Here is a 19,537-nt window from a genome sequence, read left to right on the forward strand (position 1 = left end):
TTGTGCAGGTCTTTTACTATTCAGATAGGACAGCGTCAGCAACCAGTCCGTGAACCGTTCTCTAACGCAACAGCAGGCTAGTGAAACAAAGGGATGTTGGCCAGGAAGACGTGGCTCGGGAAATACAAAAAGAGGAACGCTTCACGGATTTGCGTGTCATCCTTTCGCAGGGGCCATGCTAATCTTCTCTGTATCGATCCAATTTTGTCATATGCCCTTGAAACAAGGACGAGACTTTTGGGCTGGAAAGCACTCATATAAGGGCTGGGACTTCAGGAGGAACCTTAAAGACGGAACGTGTCAAAGGGGCCTTTGGCCCTCTGACCTGACGGAAAAGCCCCTCCCACCCAGATGCTGTTCTTGTGACATTATTTGCGTGATTTGCGTAACTACAGAAGACATAACATGCTGTTGTTTGGCAGAGATGTTGCTGTGACATTATTTTTAGATCTAGTCGACATCTGCTTTTGTGCTTGTGTCAGTTTCAGCTGCATTTATACATTCAGTAACATTGAATACACAATTGCATTTCCAAAATTAGTTTTTTTATCATCAAGGCCTTGCTGACAAATTGTAGCCTTTGAAAGTCACAGTTGTCAAGTCCTTGAGTGGACAAAACCTAAGCGTAACCACATCCTTGCGCAGGTCTTTTACTATTCAGATAGGACAGCGTCAGCAACCAGTCCGTGAACCGTTCTCTAACGCAACAGCAGGGTATGGAAACCAAGGAATGTTGGCCAGGAACACGTATCTCCGAAAATACAAAAAGAGAAATGCTTCACAGACTTGCGTGTACTGGCAGTGTCCTTATGTTGACCCCTCTAATGGTCAGACAAGACAGAGACAATTAGATTCCTTGCTAACTTCTTTCAACAAATAGCAAACTACAGAAGCTAGAACATGCTGTTGTTTGGCACAGATATTCTCGTGACATTATTCTCAGATCTAGTCGACATTTGCTTTTGTGCTTGTGCTCAGTTTCAGCTGCATTCATACATTTAGTAACATTGAATACACAATTGCATTTCCAAAATTAGTTTTTTATCATCAGTTTCAGCTGCATTTCAGCTGCATTTATACATTCACTAACATTAAATACAGAATTGTATTTCCAAAACTTGTTTTTTATCATCAAGGCCTTGGTGGCAAATTGCAGCCTTTGAATGTCACAGTTGTCAAGTCTGTGAGTGGACAAAACCTAAGCGTAACCACATCTCTAGTACTCGTCAGGTGATTCTGTGGTATTAACCTAATCCATACTACCCTTAACCCTACTACTGGTCAGTTCCTTGTGTTGACCTAACCTAACCCAAACCAATTGTCTTCTTTCAGGAGACCGGAAGAGTCCTTGCGCAGGTCTTTTACTATTCAGATAGGACAGCGTCAGCAACCAGTCCGTGAACCGTTCTCTAACGCAACAGCAGGCTAGTGAAACAAAGGGATGTTGGCCAGGAAGACGTGGCTCGGGAAATACAAAAAGAGGAACGCTTCACGGATTTGCGTGTCATCCTTTCGCAGGGGCCATGCTAATCTTCTCTGTATCGATCCAATTTTGTCATATGCCCTTGAAACAAGGACGAGACTTTTGGGCTGGAAAGCACTCATATAAGGGCTGGGACTTCAGGAGGAACCTTAAAGACGGAACGTGTCAAAGGGGCCTTTGGCCCTCTGACCTGAAGGAAAAGCCCCTCCCACCCAGATGCTGTTCTTGTGACATTATTTGCGTGATTTGCGTAAATACAGAAGCCATAACATGCTGTTGTTTGGCAGAGATGTTGCTGTGACATTATTTTTAGATCTAGTCGACATCTGCTTTTGTGCTTGTGTCAGTTTCAGCTGCATTTATACATTCAGTAACATTGAATACACAATTGCATTTCCAAAATTAGTTTTTTATCATCAAGGCCTTGGTGACAAATTGTAGCCTTTGAAAGTCACAGTTGTCAAGTCCTTGAGTGGACAAAACCTAAGCGTAACCACATCCTTGCGCAGGTCTTTTACTATTCAGATAGGACAGCGTCAGCAACCAGTCCGTGAACCGTTCTCTAACGCAACAGCAGGGTATGGAAACCAAGGAATGTTGGCCAGGAACACGTGGCTCCGAAAATACAAAAAGAGAAATGCTTCACAGACTTGCGTGTACTGGCAGTGTCCTTATGTTGACCCCTCTAATGGTCAGACAAGACAGAGACAATTAGATTCCTTGCTAACTTCTTTCAACAAATAGCAAACTACAGAAGCTAGAACATGCTGTTGTTTGGCACAGATATTCTCGTGACATTATTCTCAGATCTAGTCGACATTTGCTTTTGTGCTTGTGCTCAGTTTCAGCTGCATTCATACATTTAGTAACATTGAATACACAATTGCATTTCCAAAATTAGTTTTTTATCATCAGTTTCAGCTGCATTTCAGCTGCATTTATACATTCACTAACATTAAATACAGAATTGTATTTCCAAAACTTGTTTTTTATCATCAAGGCCTTGGTGGCAAATTGCAGCCTTTGAATGTCACAGTTGTCAAGTCTGTGAGTGGACAAAACCTAAGCGTAACCACATCTCTAGTACTCGTCAGGTGATTCTGTGGTATTAACCTAATCCATACTACCCTTAACCCTACTACTGGTCAGTTCCTTGTGTTGACCTAACCTAACCCAAACCAATTGTCTCCTTTCAGGAGACCGGAAGAGTCCTTGTGCAGGTCTTTTACTATTCAGATAGGACAGCGTCAGCAACCAGTCCGTGAACCGTTCTCTAACGCAACAGCAGGCTAGTGAAACAAAGGGATGTTGGCCAGGAAGACGTGGCTCGGGAAATACAAAAAGAGGAACGCTTCACGGATTTGCGTGTCATCCTTTCGCAGGGGCCATGCTAATCTTCTCTGTATCGATCCAATTTTGTCATATGCCCTTGAAACAAGGACGAGACTTTTGGGCTGGAAAGCACTCATATAAGGGCTGGGACTTCAGGAGGAACCTTAAAGACGGAACGTGTCAAAGGGGCCTTTGGCCCTCTGACCTGAAGGCAAAGCCCCTCCCACCCAGATGCTGTTCTTGTGACATTATTTGCGTGATTTGCGTAACTACAGAAGCCATAACATGCTGTTGTTTGGCAGAGATGTTGCTGTGACATTATTCTCAGATCTAGTCGACATCTGCTTTTGTGCTTGTGCTCAGTTTCAGCTGCATTTATACATTCAGTAACATTGAATACACAATTGCATTTCCAAAATTAGTTTTTTATCATCAAGGCCTTGGTGACAAATTGTAGCCATTGAAAGTCACAGTTGTCAAGTCCTTGAGTGGACAAAACCTAAGCGTAACCACATCCTTGCGCAGGTCTTTTACTATTCAGATAGGACAGCGTCAGCAACCAGTCCGTGAACCGTTCTCTAACGCAACAGCAGGGTATGGAAACCAAGGAATGTTGGCCAGGAACACGTGGCTCCGAAAATACAAAAAGAGAAATGCTTCACAGACTTGCGTGTACTGGCAGTGTCCTTATGTTGACCCCTCTAATGGTCAGACAAGACAGAGACAATTAGATTCCTTGCTAACTTCTTTCAACAAATAGCAAACTGCAGAAGCTAGAACATGCTGTTGTTTGGCACAGATATTCTCGTGACATTATTCTCAGATCTAGTCGACATTTGCTTTTGTGCTTGTGCTCAGTTTCAGCTGCATTCATACATTTAGTAACATTGAATACACAATTGCATTTCCAAAATTAGTTTTTTATCATCAGTTTCAGCTGCATTTATACATTCACTAACATTAAATACAGAATTGTATTTCCAAAACTTGTTTTTTATCATCAAGGCCTTGGTGGCAAATTGCAGCCTTTGAATGTCACAGTTGTCAAGTCTGTGAGTGGACAAAACCTAAGCGTAACCACATCTCTAGTACTCGTCAGGTGATTCTGTGGTATTAACCTAATCCATACTACCCTTAACCCTACTACTGGTCAGTTCCTTGTGTTGACCTAACCTAACCCAAACCAATTGTCTCCTTTCAGGAGACCGGAAGAGTCCTTGTGCAGGTCTTTTACTATTCAGATAGGACAGCGTCAGCAACCAGTCCGTGAACCGTTCTCTAACGCAACAGCAGGCTAGTGAAACAAAGGGATGTTGGCCAGGAAGACGTGGCTCGGGAAATACAAAAAGAGGAACGCTTCACGGATTTGCGTGTCATCCTTTCGCAGGGGCCATGCTAATCTTCTCTGTATCGATCCAATTTTGTCATATGCCCTTGAAACAAGGACGAGACTTTTGGGCTGGAAAGCACTCATATAAGGGCTGGGACTTCAGGAGGAACCTTAAAGACGGAACGTGTCAAAGGGGCTTTTGGCCCTCTGACCTGAAGGCAAAGCCCCTCCCACCCAGATGCTGTTCTTGTGACATTATTTGCGTGATTTGCGTAACTACAGAAGCCATAACATGCTGTTGTTTGGCAGCGATGTTGCTGTGACATTATTCTCAGATCTAGTCGACATCTGCTCAGTTTCAGCTGCATTTATACATTCAGTAACATTGAATGCACAATTGCATTTCCAAAATTAGTTTTTTATCATCAAGGCCTTGGTGACAAATTGTAGCCTTTGAAAGTCACAGTTGTCAAGTCCTTGAGTGGACAAAACCTAAGCGTAACCACATCCTTGCGCAGGTCTTTTACTATTCAGATAGGACAGCGTTAGCAACCAGTCCGTGAACCGTTCTCTAACGCAACAGCAGGGTATGGAAACCAAGGAATGTTGGCCAGGAACACGTGTCTCCGAAAATACAAAAAGAGAGATGCTTCACAGACTTGTGTGTACTGGCAGTGTCCTTATGTTGACCCCTCTAATGGTCAGACAAGACAGAGACAATTAGATTCCTTGCTAACTTCTTTCAACAAATAGCAAACTACAGAAGCTAGAACATGCTGTTGTTTGGCACAGATATTCTCGTGACATTATTCTCAGATCTAGTCGACATTTGCTTTTGTGCTTGTGCTCAGTTTCAGCTGCATTCATACATTTAGTAACATTGAATACACAATTGCATTTCCAAAATTAGTTTTTTATCATCAGTTTCAGCTGCATTTCAGCTGCATTTATACATTCACTAACATTAAATACAGAATTGTATTTCCAAAACTTGTTTTTTATCATCAAGGCCTTGGTGGCAAATTGCAGCCTTTGAATGTCACAGTTGTCAAGTCTGTGAGTGGACAAAACCTAAGCGTAACCACATCCTTAGTACTCGTCAGGTGATTCTGTGGTATTAACCTAATCCATACTACCCTTAACCCTACTACTGGTCAGTTCCTTGTGTTGACCTAACCTAACCCAAACCAATTGTCTCCTTTCAGGAGACCGGAAGAGTCCTTGTGCAGGTCTTTTACTATTCAGATAGGACAGCGTCAGCAACCAGTCCGTGAACCGTTCTCTAACGCAACAGCAGGCTAGTGAAACAAAGGGATGTTGGCCAGGAAGACGTGGCTCGGGAAATACAAAAAGAGGAACACTTCACGGATTTGCGTGTCATCCTTTCGCAGGGGCCATGCTAATCTTCTCTGTATCGATCCAATTTTGTCATATGCCCTTGAAACAAGGACGAGACTTTTGGGCTGGAAAGCACTCATATAAGGGCTGGGACTTCAGGAGGAACCTTAAAGACGGAACGTGTCAAAGGGGCCTTTGGCCCTCTGACCTGAAGGCAAAGCCCCTCCCACCCAGATGCTGTTCTTGTGACATTATTTGCGTGATTTGCGTAAATACAGAAGCCATAACATGCTGTTGTTTGGCAGAGATGTTGCTGTGACATTATTCTCAGATCTAGTCGACATCTGCTTTTGTGCTTGTGCTCAGTTTCAGCTGCATTTATACATTCAGTAACATTGAATACACAATTGCATTTCCAAAATTAGTTTTTTATCATCAAGGCCTTGGTGACAAATTGTAGCCATTGAAAGTCACAGTTGTCAAGTCCTTGAGTGGACAAAACCTAAGCGTAACCACATCCTTGCGCAGGTCTTTTACTATTCAGATAGGACAGCGTCAGCAACCAGTCCGTGAACCGTTCTCTAACGCAACAGCAGGGTATGGAAACCAAGGAATGTTGGCCAGGAACACGTAGCTTCGAAAATACAAAAAGAGAAATGCTTCACAGATTTGCGTGTACTGGCAGTGTCCTTATGTTGACCCCTCTAATGGTCAGACAAGACAGAGACAATTAGATTCCTTGCTAACTTCTTTCAACAAATAGCAAACTACAGAAGCTAGAACATGCTGTTGTTTGGCACAGATATTCTCGTGACATTATTCTCAGATCTAGTCGACATTTGCTTTTGTGCTTGTGCTCAGTTTCAGCTGCATTCATACATTTAGTAACATTGAATACACAATTGCATTTCCATAATTAGTTTTTTTATCATCAGTTTCAGCTGCATTTATACATTCACTAACATTAAATACAGAATTGTATTTCCAAAACTTGTTTTTTATCATCAAGGCCTTGGTGGCAAATTGCAGCCTTTGAATGTCACAGTTGTCAAGTCTGTGAGTGGACAAAACCTAAGCGTAACCACATCTCTAGTACTCGTCAGGTGATTCTGTGGTATTAACCTAATCCATACTACCCTTAACCCTACTACTGGTCAGTTCCTTGTGTTGACCTAACCTAACCCAAACCAATTGTCTTGTTTCAGGAGACCAGAAGAGTCCTTGTGCAGGTCTTTTACTATTCAGATAGGAAAGCGTCAGCAACCAGTCCGTGAACCGTTCTCTAACGCAACAGCAGGCTAGTGAAACAAAGGGATGTTGGCCAGGAAGACGTGGCTCGGGAAATACAAAAAGAGGAACGCTTCACAGATTTGCATGTCATCCTTTCGCAGGGGCCATGCCAATCTTCTCTGTATCGATCCAATTTTGTCATATGCCCTTGAAACAAGGACGAGACTTTTGGGCTGGAAAGCACTCATATAAGGGCTGGGACTTCAGGAGGAACCTTAAAGACGGAACGTGTCAAAGGGGCCTTTGGCCCTCTGACCTGAAGGCAAAGCCCCTCCCACCCAGATGCTGTTCTTGTGACATTATTTGCGTGATTTGCGTAACTACAGAAGCCATAACATGCTGTTGTTTGGCAGAGATGTTGCTGTGACATTATTCTCAGATCTAGTCGACATCTGCTTTTGTGCTTGTGCTCAGTTTCAGCTGCATTTATATATTCAGTAACATTGAATACACAATTGCATTTCCAAAATTAGTTTTTTATCATCAAGGCCTTGGTGACAAATTGTAGCCATTGAAAGTCACAGTTGTCAAGTCCTCGAGTGTACAAAACCTAAGCGTAACCACATCCTTGCGCAGGTCTTTTACTATTCAGATAGGACAGCGTCAGCAACCAGTCCGTGAACCGTTCTCTAACGCAACAGCAGGGTATGGAAATTAAGAAATGTTGGCCAGTGTCCTTATGTTGACCCCTCTAATGGTCAGACAAGACAGAGACAATTAGATTCCTTGCTAACTTCTTTCAACAAATAGCAAACTACAGAAGCTAGAACATGCTGTTGTTTGGCACAGATATTCTCGTGACATTATTCTCAGATCTAGTCGACATTTGCTTTTGTGCTTGTGCTCAGTTTCAGCTGCATTCATACATTTAGTAACATTGAATACACAATTGCATTTCCAAAATTAGTTTTTTATCATCAGTTTCAGCTGCATTTCAGCTGCATTTATACATTCACTAACATTAAATACAGAATTGTATTTCCAAAACTTGTTTTTTATCATCAAGGCCTTGGTGGCAAATTGCAGCCTTTGAATGTCACAGTTGTCAAGTCTGTGAGTGGACAAAACCTAAGCGTAACCACATCCTTAGTACTCGTCAGGTGATTCTGTGGTATTAACCTAATCCATACTACCCTTAACCCTACTACTGGTCAGTTCCTTGTGTTGACCTAACCTAACCCAAACCAATTGTCTCCTTTCAGGAGACCGGAAGAGTCCTTGTGCAGGTCTTTTACTATTCAGATAGGACAGCGTCAGCAACCAGTCCGTGAACCGTTCTCTAACGCAACAGCAGGCTAGTGAAACAAAGGGATGTTGGCCAGGAAGACGTGGCTCGGGAAATACAAAAAGAGGAACACTTCACGGATTTGCGTGTCATCCTTTCGCAGGGGCCATGCTAATCTTCTCTGTATCAATCCAATTTTGTCATATGCCCTTGAAACAAGGACGAGACTTTTGGGCTGGAAAGCACTCATATAAGGGCTGGGACTTCAGGAGGAACCTTAAAGACGGAACGTGTCAAAGGGGCCTTTGGCCCTCTGACCTGAAGGCAAAGCCCCTCCCACCCAGATGCTGTTCTTGTGACATTATTTGCGTGATTTGCGTAAATACAGAAGCCATAACATGCTGTTGTTTGGCAGAGATGTTGCTGTGACATTATTCTCAGATCTAGTCGACATCTGCTTTTGTGCTTGTGCTCAGTTTCAGCTGCATTTATACATTCAGTAACATTGAATACACAATTGCATTTCCAAAATTAGTTTTTTATCATCAAGGCCTTGGTGACAAATTGTAGCCATTGAAAGTCACAGTTGTCAAGTCCTTGAGTGGACAAAACCTAAGCGTAACCACATCCTTGCGCAGGTCTTTTACTATTCAGATAGGACAGCGTCAGCAACCAGTCCGTGAACCGTTCTCTAACGCAACAGCAGGGTATGGAAACCAAGGAATGTTGGCCAGGAACACGTAGCTTCGAAAATACAAAAAGAGAAATGCTTCACAGATTTGCGTGTACTGGCAGTGTCCTTATGTTGACCCCTCTAATGGTCAGACAAGACAGAGACAATTAGATTCCTTGCTAACTTCTTTCAACAAATAGCAAACTACAGAAGCTAGAACATGCTGTTGTTTGGCACAGATATTCTCGTGACATTATTCTCAGATCTAGTCGACATTTGCTTTTGTGCTTGTGCTCAGTTTCAGCTGCATTCATACATTTAGTAACATTGAATACACAATTGCATTTCCATAATTAGTTTTTTTATCATCAGTTTCAGCTGCATTTATACATTCACTAACATTAAATACAGAATTGTATTTCCAAAACTTGTTTTTTATCATCAAGGCCTTGGTGGCAAATTGCAGCCTTTGAATGTCACAGTTGTCAAGTCTGTGAGTGGACAAAACCTAAGCGTAACCACATCTCTAGTACTCGTCAGGTGATTCTGTGGTATTAACCTAATCCATACTACCCTTAACCCTACTACTGGTCAGTTCCTTGTGTTGACCTAACCTAACCCAAACCAATTGTCTTGTTTCAGGAGACCAGAAGAGTCCTTGTGCAGGTCTTTTACTATTCAGATAGGAAAGCGTCAGCAACCAGTCCGTGAACCGTTCTCTAACGCAACAGCAGGCTAGTGAAACAAAGGGATGTTGGCCAGGAAGACGTGGCTCGGGAAATACAAAAAGAGGAACGCTTCACAGATTTGCGTGTCATCCTTTCGCAGGGGCCATGCTAATCTTCTCTGTATCGATCCAATTTTGTCATATGCCCTTGAAACAAGGACGAGACTTTTGGGCTGGAAAGCACTCATATAAGGGCTGGGACTTCAGGAGGAACCTTAAAGACGGAACGTGTCAAAGGGGCCTTTGGCCCTCTGACCTGAAGGCAAAGCCCCTCCCACCCAGATGCTGTTCTTGTGACATTATTTGCGTGATTTGCGTAACTACAGAAGCCATAACATGCTGTTGTTTGGCAGAGATGTTGCTGTGACATTATTCTCAGATCTAGTCGACATCTGCTTTTGTGCTTGTGCTCAGTTTCAGCTGCATTTATATATTCAGTAACATTGAATACACAATTGCATTTCCAAAATTAGTTTTTTATCATCAAGGCCTTGGTGACAAATTGTAGCCATTGAAAGTCACAGTTGTCAAGTCCTCGAGTGTACAAAACCTAAGCGTAACCACATCCTTGCGCAGGTCTTTTACTATTCAGATAGGACAGCGTCAGCAACCAGTCCGTGAACCGTTCTCTAACGCAACAGCAGGGTATGGAAATTAAGAAATGTTGGCCAGTGTCCTTATGTTGACCCCTCTAATGGTCAGACAAGACAGAGACAATTAGATTCCTTGCTAACTTCTTTCAACAAATAGCAAACTACAGAAGCTAGAACATGCTGTTGTTTGGCACAGATATTCTCGTGACATTATTCTCAGATCTAGTCGACATTTGCTTTTGTGCTTGTGCTCAGTTTCAGCTGCATTCATACATTTAGTAACATTGAATACACAATTGCATTTCCAAAATTAGTTTTTTATCATCAGTTTCAGCTGCATTTCAGCTGCATTTATACATTCACTAACATTAAATACAGAATTGTATTTCCAAAACTTGTTTTTTATCATCAAGGCCTTGGTGGCAAATTGCAGCGTTTGAATGTCACAGTTGTCAAGTCTGTGAGTGGACAAAACCTAAGCGTAACCACATCTCTAGTACTCGTCAGGTGATTCTGTGGTATTAACCTAATCCATACTACCCTTAACCCTACTACTGGTCAGTTCCTTGTGTTGACCTAACCTAACCCAAACCAATTGTCTTCTTTCAGGAGACCAGAAGAGTCCTTGTGCAGGTCTTTTACTATTCAGATAGGAAAGCGTCAGCAACCAGTCCGTGAACCGTTCTCTAACGCAACAGCAGGCTAGTGAAACAAAGGGATGTTGGCCAGGAAGACGTGGCTCGGGAAATACAAAAAGAGGAACGCTTCACAGATTTGCGTGTCATCCTTTCGCAGGGGCCATGCTAATCTTCTCTGTATCGATCCAATTTTGTCATATGCCCTTGAAACAAGGACGAGACTTTTGGGCTGGAAAGCACTCATATAAGGGCTGGGACTTCAGGAGGAACCTTAAAGACGGAACGTGTCAAAGGGGCCTTTGGCCCTCTGACCTGAAGAAAAAGCCCCTCCCACCCAGATGCTGTTCTTGTGACATTATTTGCGTGATTTGCGTAAATACAGAAGCCATAACATGCTGTTGTTTGGCAGAGATGTTGCTGTGACATTATTTTTAGATCTAGTCGACATCTGCTTTTGTGCTTGTGTCAGTTTCAGCTGCATTTATACATTCAGTAACATTGAATACACAATTGCATTTCCAAAATTAGTTTTTTATCATCAAGGCCTTGGTGACAAATTGTAGCCTTTGAAAGTCACAGTTGTCAAGTCTTTGAGTGGACAAAACCTAAGCGTAACCACATCCTTGCGCAGGTCTTTTACTATTCAGATAGGACAGCGTCAGCAACCAGTCCGTGAACCGTTCTCTAACGCAACAGCAGGGTATGGAAACCAAGGAATGTTGGCCAGGAACACGTGGCTTTGAAAATACAAAAAGAGAAATGCTTCACAGACTTGCGTGTACTGGCAGTGTCCTTATGTTGACCCCTCTAATGGTCAGACAAGACAGAGACAATTAGATTCCTTGCTAACTTCTTTCAACAAATAGCAAACTACAGAAGCTAGAACATGCTGTTGTTTGGCACAGATATTCTCGTGACATTATTCTCAGATCTAGTCGACATTTGCTTTTGTGCTTGTGCTCAGTTTCAGCTGCATTCATACATTTAGTAACATTGAATACACAATTGCATTTCCAAAATTAGTTTTTTATCATCAGTTTCAGCTGCATTTCAGCTGCATTTATACATTCACTAACATTAAATACAGAATTGTATTTCCAAAACTTGTTTTTTATCATCAAGGCCTTGGTGGCAAATTGCAGCCTTTGAATGTCACAGTTGTCAAGTCTGTGAGTGGACAAAACCTAAGCGTAACCACATCCTTAGTACTCGTCAGGTGATTCTGTGGTATTAACCTAATCCATACTACCCTTAACCCTACTACTGGTCAGTTCCTTGTGTTGACCTAACCTAACCCAAACCAATTGTCTCCTTTCAGGAGACCGGAAGAGTCCTTGTGCAGGTCTTTTACTATTCAGATAGGACAGCGTCAGCAACCAGTCCGTGAACCGTTCTCTAACGCAACAGCAGGCTAGTGAAACAAAGGGATGTTGGCCAGGAAGACGTGGCTCGGGAAATACAAAAAGAGGAACACTTCACGGATTTGCGTGTCATCCTTTCGCAGGGGCCATGCTAATCTTCTCTGTATCGATCCAATTTTGTCATATGCCCTTGAAACAAGGACGAGACTTTTGGGCTGGAAAGCACTCATATAAGGGCTGGGACTTCAGGAGGAACCTTAAAGACGGAACGTGTCAAAGGGGCCTTTGGCCCTCTGACCTGAAGGCAAAGCCCCTCCCACCCAGATGCTGTTCTTGTGACATTATTTGCGTGATTTGCGTAAATACAGAAGCCATAACATGCTGTTGTTTGGCAGAGATGTTGCTGTGACATTATTCTCAGATCTAGTCGACATCTGCTTTTGTGCTTGTGCTCAGTTTCAGCTGCATTTATACATTCAGTAACATTGAATACACAATTGCATTTCCAAAATTAGTTTTTTATCATCAAGGCCTTGGTGACAAATTGTAGCCATTGAAAGTCACAGTTGTCAAGTCCTTGAGTGGACAAAACCTAAGCGTAACCACATCCTTGCGCAGGTCTTTTACTATTCAGATAGGACAGCGTCAGCAACCAGTCCGTGAACCGTTCTCTAACGCAACAGCAGGGTATGGAAACCAAGGAATGTTGGCCAGGAACACGTAGCTTCGAAAATACAAAAAGAGAAATGCTTCACAGATTTGCGTGTACTGGCAGTGTCCTTATGTTGACCCCTCTAATGGTCAGACAAGACAGAGACAATTAGATTCCTTGCTAACTTCTTTCAACAAATAGCAAACTACAGAAGCTAGAACATGCTGTTGTTTGGCACAGATATTCTCGTGACATTATTCTCAGATCTAGTCGACATTTGCTTTTGTGCTTGTGCTCAGTTTCAGCTGCATTCATACATTTAGTAACATTGAATACACAATTGCATTTCCATAATTAGTTTTTTTATCATCAGTTTCAGCTGCATTTATACATTCACTAACATTAAATACAGAATTGTATTTCCAAAACTTGTTTTTTATCATCAAGGCCTTGGTGGCAAATTGCAGCCTTTGAATGTCACAGTTGTCAAGTCTGTGAGTGGACAAAACCTAAGCGTAACCACATCTCTAGTACTCGTCAGGTGATTCTGTGGTATTAACCTAATCCATACTACCCTTAACCCTACTACTGGTCAGTTCCTTGTGTTGACCTAACCTAACCCAAACCAATTGTCTTGTTTCAGGAGACCAGAAGAGTCCTTGTGCAGGTCTTTTACTATTCAGATAGGAAAGCGTCAGCAACCAGTCCGTGAACCGTTCTCTAACGCAACAGCAGGCTAGTGAAACAAAGGGATGTTGGCCAGGAAGACGTGGCTCGGGAAATACAAAAAGAGGAACGCTTCACAGATTTGCATGTCATCCTTTCGCAGGGGCCATGCCAATCTTCTCTGTATCGATCCAATTTTGTCATATGCCCTTGAAACAAGGACGAGACTTTTGGGCTGGAAAGCACTCATATAAGGGCTGGGACTTCAGGAGGAACCTTAAAGACGGAACGTGTCAAAGGGGCCTTTGGCCCTCTGACCTGAAGGCAAAGCCCCTCCCACCCAGATGCTGTTCTTGTGACATTATTTGCGTGATTTGCGTAACTACAGAAGCCATAACATGCTGTTGTTTGGCAGAGATGTTGCTGTGACATTATTCTCAGATCTAGTCGACATCTGCTTTTGTGCTTGTGCTCAGTTTCAGCTGCATTTATATATTCAGTAACATTGAATACACAATTGCATTTCCAAAATTAGTTTTTTATCATCAAGGCCTTGGTGACAAATTGTAGCCATTGAAAGTCACAGTTGTCAAGTCCTCGAGTGTACAAAACCTAAGCGTAACCACATCCTTGCGCAGGTCTTTTACTATTCAGATAGGACAGCGTCAGCAACCAGTCCGTGAACCGTTCTCTAACGCAACAGCAGGGTATGGAAATTAAGAAATGTTGGCCAGTGTCCTTATGTTGACCCCTCTAATGGTCAGACAAGACAGAGACAATTAGATTCCTTGCTAACTTCTTTCAACAAATAGCAAACTACAGAAGCTAGAACATGCTGTTGTTTGGCACAGATATTCTCGTGACATTATTCTCAGATCTAGTCGACATTTGCTTTTGTGCTTGTGCTCAGTTTCAGCTGCATTCATACATTTAGTAACATTGAATACACAATTGCATTTCCAAAATTAGTTTTTTATCATCAGTTTCAGCTGCATTTCAGCTGCATTTATACATTCACTAACATTAAATACAGAATTGTATTTCCAAAACTTGTTTTTTATCATCAAGGCCTTGGTGGCAAATTGCAGCCTTTGAATGTCACAGTTGTCAAGTCTGTGAGTGGACAAAACCTAAGCGTAACCACATCCTTAGTACTCGTCAGGTGATTCTGTGGTATTAACCTAATCCATACTACCCTTAACCCTACTACTGGTCAGTTCCTTGTGTTGACCTAACCTAACCCAAACCAATTGTCTCCTTTCAGGAGACCGGAAGAGTCCTTGTGCAGGTCTTTTACTATTCAGATAGGACAGCGTCAGCAACCAGTCCGTGAACCGTTCTCTAACGCAACAGCAGGCTAGTGAAACAAAGGGATGTTGGCCAGGAAGACGTGGCTCGGGAAATACAAAAAGAGGAACACTTCACGGATTTGCGTGTCATCCTTTCGCAGGGGCCATGCTAATCTTCTCTGTATCAATCCAATTTTGTCATATGCCCTTGAAACAAGGACGAGACTTTTGGGCTGGAAAGCACTCATATAAGGGCTGGGACTTCAGGAGGAACCTTAAAGACGGAACGTGTCAAAGGGGCCTTTGGCCCTCTGACCTGAAGGCAAAGCCCCTCCCACCCAGATGCTGTTCTTGTGACATTATTTGCGTGATTTGCGTAAATACAGAAGCCATAACATGCTGTTGTTTGGCAGAGATGTTGCTGTGACATTATTCTCAGATCTAGTCGACATCTGCTTTTGTGCTTGTGCTCAGTTTCAGCTGCATTTATACATTCAGTAACATTGAATACACAATTGCATTTCCAAAATTAGTTTTTTATCATCAAGGCCTTGGTGACAAATTGTAGCCATTGAAAGTCACAGTTGTCAAGTCCTTGAGTGGACAAAACCTAAGCGTAACCACATCCTTGCGCAGGTCTTTTACTATTCAGATAGGACAGCGTCAGCAACCAGTCCGTGAACCGTTCTCTAACGCAACAGCAGGGTATGGAAACCAAGGAATGTTGGCCAGGAACACGTAGCTTCGAAAATACAAAAAGAGAAATGCTTCACAGATTTGCGTGTACTGGCAGTGTCCTTATGTTGACCCCTCTAATGGTCAGACAAGACAGAGACAATTAGATTCCTTGCTAACTTCTTTCAACAAATAGCAAACTACAGAAGCTAGAACATGCTGTTGTTTGGCACAGATATTCTCGTGACATTATTCTCAGATCTAGTCGACATTTGCTTTTGTGCTTGTGCTCAGTTTCAGCTGCATTCATACATTTAGTAACATTGAATACACAATTGCATTTCCATAATTAGTTTTTTTATCATCAGTTTCAGCTGCATTTATACATTCACTAACATTAAATACAGAATTGTATTTCCAAAACTTGTTTTTTATCATCAAGGCCTTGGTGGCAAATTGCAGCCTTTGAATGTCACAGTTGTCAAGTCTGTGAGTGGACAAAACCTAAGCGTAACCACATCTCTAGTACTCGTCAGGTGATTCTGTGGTATTAACCTAATCCATACTACCCTTAACCCTACTACTGGTCAGTTCCTTGTGTTGACCTAACCTAACCCAAACCAATTGTCTTGTTTCAGGAGACCAGAAGAGTCCTTGTGCAGGTCTTTTACTATTCAGATAGGAAAGCGTCAGCAACCAGTCCGTGAACCGTTCTCTAACGCAACAGCAGGCTAGTGAAACAAAGGGATGTTGGCCAGGAAGACGTGGCTCGGGAAATACAAAAAGAGGAACGCTTCACAGATTTGCGTGTCATCCTTTCGCAGGGGCCATGCTAATCTTCTCTGTATCGATCCAATTTTGTCATATGCCCTTGAAACAAGGACGAGACTTTTGGGCTGGAAAGCACTCATATAAGGGCTGGGACTTCAGGAGGAACCTTAAAGACGGAACGTGTCAAAGGGGCCTTTGGCCCTCTGACCTGAAGGCAAAGCCCCTCCCACCCAGATGCTGTTCTTGTGACATTATTTGCGTGATTTGCGTAACTACAGAAGCCATAACATGCTGTTGTTTGGCAGAGATGTTGCTGTGACATTATTCTCAGATCTAGTCGACATCTGCTTTTGTGCTTGTGCTCAGTTTCAGCTGCATTTATATATTCAGTAACATTGAATACACAATTGCATTTCCAAAATTAGTTTTTTATCATCAAGGCCTTGGTGACAAATTGTAGCCATTGAAAGTCACAGTTGTCAAGTCCTCGAGTGTACAAAACCTAAGCGTAACCACATCCTTGCGCAGGTCTTTTACTATTCAGATAGGACAGCGTCAGCAACCAGTCCGTGAACCGTTCTCTAACGCAACAGCAGGGTATGGAAATTAAGAAATGTTGGCCAGTGTCCTTATGTTGACCCCTCTAATGGTCAGACAAGACAGAGACAATTAGATTCCTTGCTAACTTCTTTCAACAAATAGCAAACTACAGAAGCTAGAACATGCTGTTGTTTGGCACAGATATTCTCGTGACATTATTCTCAGATCTAGTCGACATTTGCTTTTGTGCTTGTGCTCAGTTTCAGCTGCATTCATACATTTAGTAACATTGAATACACAATTGCATTTCCAAAATTAGTTTTTTATCATCAGTTTCAGCTGCATTTCAGCTGCATTTATACATTCACTAACATTAAATACAGAATTGTATTTCCAAAACTTGTTTTTTATCATCAAGGCCTTGGTGGCAAATTGCAGCGTTTGAATGTCACAGTTGTCAAGTCTGTGAGTGGACAAAACCTAAGCGTAACCACATCTCTAGTACTCGTCAGGTGATTCTGTGGTATTAACCTAATCCATACTACCCTTAACCCTACTACTGGTCAGTTCCTTGTGTTGACCTAACCTAACCCAAACCAATTGTCTTCTTTCAGGAGACCAGAAGAGTCCTTGTGCAGGTCTTTTACTATTCAGATAGGAAAGCGTCAGCAACCAGTCCGTGAACCGTTCTCTAACGCAACAGCAGGCTAGTGAAACAAAGGGATGTTGGCCAGGAAGACGTGGCTCGGGAAATACAAAAAGAGGAACGCTTCACAGATTTGCGTGTCATCCTTTCGCAGGGGCCATGCTAATCTTCTCTGTATCGATCCAATTTTGTCATATGCCCTTGAAACAAGGACGAGACTTTTGGGCTGGAAAGCACTCATATAAGGGCTGGGACTTCAGGAGGAACCTTAAAGACGGAACGTGTCAAAGGGGCCTTTGGCCCTCTGACCTGAAGAAAAAGCCCCTCCCACCCAGATGCTGTTCTTGTGACATTATTTGCGTGATTTGCGTAAATACAGAAGCCATAACATGCTGTTGTTTGGCAGAGATGTTGCTGTGACATTATTTTTAGATCTAGTCGACATCTGCTTTTGTGCTTGTGTCAGTTTCAGCTGCATTTATACATTCAGTAACATTGAATACACAATTGCATTTCCAAAATTAGTTTTTTATCATCAAGGCCTTGGTGACAAATTGTAGCCTTTGAAAGTCACAGTTGTCAAGTCTTTGAGTGGACAAAACCTAAGCGTAACCACATCCTTGCGCAGGTCTTTTACTATTCAGATAGGACAGCGTCAGCAACCAGTCCGTGAACCGTTCTCTAACGCAACAGCAGGGTATGGAAACCAAGGAATGTTGGCCAGGAACACGTGGCTTTGAAAATACAAAAAGAGAAATGCTTCACAGACTTGCGTGTACTGGCAGTGTCCTTATGTTGACCCCTCTAATGGTCAGACAAGACAGAGACAATTAGATTCCTTGCTAACTTCTTTCAACAAATAGCAAACTACAGAAGCTAGAACATGCTGTTGTTTGGCACAGATATTCTCGTGACATTATTCTCAGATCTAGTCGACATTTGCTTTTGTGCTTGTGCTCAGTTTCAGCTGCATTCATACATTTAGTAACATTGAATACACAATTGCATTTCCAAAATTAGTTTTTTATCATCAGTTTCAGCTGCATTTCAGCTGCATTTATACATTCACTAACATTAAATACAGAATTGTATTTCCAAAACTTGTTTTTTATCATCAAGGCCTTGGTGGCAAATTGCAGCCTTTGAATGTCACAGTTGTCAAGTCTGTGAGTGGACAAAACCTAAGCGTAACCACATCCTTAGTACTCGTCAGGTGATTCTGTGGTATTAACCTAATCCATACTACCCTTAACCCTACTACTGGTCAGTTCCTTGTGTTGACCTAACCTAACCCAAACCAATTGTCTCCTTTCAGGAGACCGGAAGAGTCCTTGTGCAGGTCTTTTACTATTCAGATAGGACAGCGTCAGCAACCAGTCCGTGAACCGTTCTCTAACGCAACAGCAGGCTAGTGAAACAAAGGGATGTTGGCCAGGAAGACGTGGCTCGGGAAATACAAAAAGAGGAACACTTCACGGATTTGCGTGTCATCCTTTCGCAGGGGCCATGCTAATCTTCTCTGTATCGATCCAATTTTGTCATATGCCCTTGAAACAAGGACGAGACTTTTGGGCTGGAAAGCACTCATATAAGGGCTGGGACTTCAGGAGGAACCTTAAAGACGGAACGTGTCAAAGGGGCCTTTGGCCCTCTGACCTGAAGGCAAAGCCCCTCCCACCCAGATGCTGTTCTTGTGACATTATTTGCGTGATTTGCGTAAATACAGAAGCCATAACATGCTGTTGTTTGGCAGAGATGTTGCTGTGACATTATTCTCAGATCTAGTCGACATCTGCTTTTGTGCTTGTGCTCAGTTTCAGCTGCATTTATACATTCAGTAACATTGAATACACAATTGCATTTCCAAAATTAGTTTTTTATCATCAAGGCCTTGGTGACAAATTGTAGCCATTGAAAGTCACAGTTGTCAAGTCCTTGAGTGGACAAAACCTAAGCGTAACCACATCCTTGCGCAGGTCTTTTACTATTCAGATAGGACAGCGTCAGCAACCAGTCCGTGAACCGTTCTCTAACGCAACAGCAGGGTATGGAAACCAAGGAATGTTGGCCAGGAACACGTAGCTTCGAAAATACAAAAAGAGAAATGCTTCACAGATTTGCGTGTACTGGCAGTGTCCTTATGTTGACCCCTCTAATGGTCAGACAAGACAGAGACAATTAGATTCCTTGCTAACTTCTTTCAACAAATAGCAAACTACAGAAGCTAGAACATGCTGTTGTTTGGCACAGATATTCTCGTGACATTATTCTCAGATCTAGTCGACATTTGCTTTTGTGCTTGTGCTCA

At 42.5% G+C, this 19,537-nt stretch overlaps 15 non-coding genes across 15 annotated transcripts; all 15 read right to left on the reverse strand.

Moving 5' to 3' along the window:
• Nucleotides 1-125: 125 nt before the first annotated feature.
• LOC128524854 (U6 spliceosomal RNA) lies at nt 126-230 on the reverse strand. The gene has a single exon (XR_008360683.1). It is a non-coding gene; the product is annotated as a U6 spliceosomal RNA (small nuclear RNA).
• A 1,243-nt stretch (nt 231-1,473) lies between these two features.
• LOC128524855 (U6 spliceosomal RNA) lies at nt 1,474-1,578 on the reverse strand. The gene has a single exon (XR_008360684.1). It is a non-coding gene; the product is annotated as a U6 spliceosomal RNA (small nuclear RNA).
• A 1,242-nt stretch (nt 1,579-2,820) lies between these two features.
• Nucleotides 2,821-2,925, reverse strand: LOC128524856 (U6 spliceosomal RNA). The gene has a single exon (XR_008360685.1). It is a non-coding gene; the product is annotated as a U6 spliceosomal RNA (small nuclear RNA).
• Nucleotides 2,926-4,157: 1,232 nt separating this feature from the next.
• LOC128524857 (U6 spliceosomal RNA) lies at nt 4,158-4,262 on the reverse strand. Its single transcript, XR_008360686.1, has one exon. It is a non-coding gene; the product is annotated as a U6 spliceosomal RNA (small nuclear RNA).
• Nucleotides 4,263-5,491: 1,229 nt separating this feature from the next.
• Nucleotides 5,492-5,596, reverse strand: LOC128524843 (U6 spliceosomal RNA). Its single transcript, XR_008360672.1, has one exon. It is a non-coding gene; the product is annotated as a U6 spliceosomal RNA (small nuclear RNA).
• Nucleotides 5,597-6,829: 1,233 nt separating this feature from the next.
• Nucleotides 6,830-6,934, reverse strand: LOC128524890 (U6 spliceosomal RNA). The gene has a single exon (XR_008360717.1). It is a non-coding gene; the product is annotated as a U6 spliceosomal RNA (small nuclear RNA).
• A 1,182-nt stretch (nt 6,935-8,116) lies between these two features.
• Nucleotides 8,117-8,221, reverse strand: LOC128524878 (U6 spliceosomal RNA). The gene has a single exon (XR_008360706.1). It is a non-coding gene; the product is annotated as a U6 spliceosomal RNA (small nuclear RNA).
• A 1,233-nt stretch (nt 8,222-9,454) lies between these two features.
• On the reverse strand, nt 9,455-9,559 carry LOC128524863 (U6 spliceosomal RNA). The gene has a single exon (XR_008360692.1). It is a non-coding gene; the product is annotated as a U6 spliceosomal RNA (small nuclear RNA).
• Nucleotides 9,560-10,741: 1,182 nt separating this feature from the next.
• Nucleotides 10,742-10,846, reverse strand: LOC128524865 (U6 spliceosomal RNA). The gene has a single exon (XR_008360694.1). It is a non-coding gene; the product is annotated as a U6 spliceosomal RNA (small nuclear RNA).
• A 1,242-nt stretch (nt 10,847-12,088) lies between these two features.
• LOC128524844 (U6 spliceosomal RNA) lies at nt 12,089-12,193 on the reverse strand. The gene has a single exon (XR_008360673.1). It is a non-coding gene; the product is annotated as a U6 spliceosomal RNA (small nuclear RNA).
• A 1,233-nt stretch (nt 12,194-13,426) lies between these two features.
• LOC128524891 (U6 spliceosomal RNA) lies at nt 13,427-13,531 on the reverse strand. Its single transcript, XR_008360718.1, has one exon. It is a non-coding gene; the product is annotated as a U6 spliceosomal RNA (small nuclear RNA).
• Nucleotides 13,532-14,713: 1,182 nt separating this feature from the next.
• LOC128524879 (U6 spliceosomal RNA) lies at nt 14,714-14,818 on the reverse strand. Its single transcript, XR_008360707.1, has one exon. It is a non-coding gene; the product is annotated as a U6 spliceosomal RNA (small nuclear RNA).
• Nucleotides 14,819-16,051: 1,233 nt separating this feature from the next.
• LOC128524866 (U6 spliceosomal RNA) lies at nt 16,052-16,156 on the reverse strand. Its single transcript, XR_008360695.1, has one exon. It is a non-coding gene; the product is annotated as a U6 spliceosomal RNA (small nuclear RNA).
• A 1,182-nt stretch (nt 16,157-17,338) lies between these two features.
• LOC128524868 (U6 spliceosomal RNA) lies at nt 17,339-17,443 on the reverse strand. The gene has a single exon (XR_008360696.1). It is a non-coding gene; the product is annotated as a U6 spliceosomal RNA (small nuclear RNA).
• A 1,242-nt stretch (nt 17,444-18,685) lies between these two features.
• On the reverse strand, nt 18,686-18,790 carry LOC128524845 (U6 spliceosomal RNA). The gene has a single exon (XR_008360674.1). It is a non-coding gene; the product is annotated as a U6 spliceosomal RNA (small nuclear RNA).
• Nucleotides 18,791-19,537: the final 747 nt, after the last annotated feature.

This window comes from Clarias gariepinus, chromosome 5, assembly GCF_024256425.1.
Source record: "Clarias gariepinus isolate MV-2021 ecotype Netherlands chromosome 5, CGAR_prim_01v2, whole genome shotgun sequence".
Taxonomy (NCBI): Eukaryota; Metazoa; Chordata; class Actinopteri; order Siluriformes; family Clariidae; genus Clarias; species Clarias gariepinus.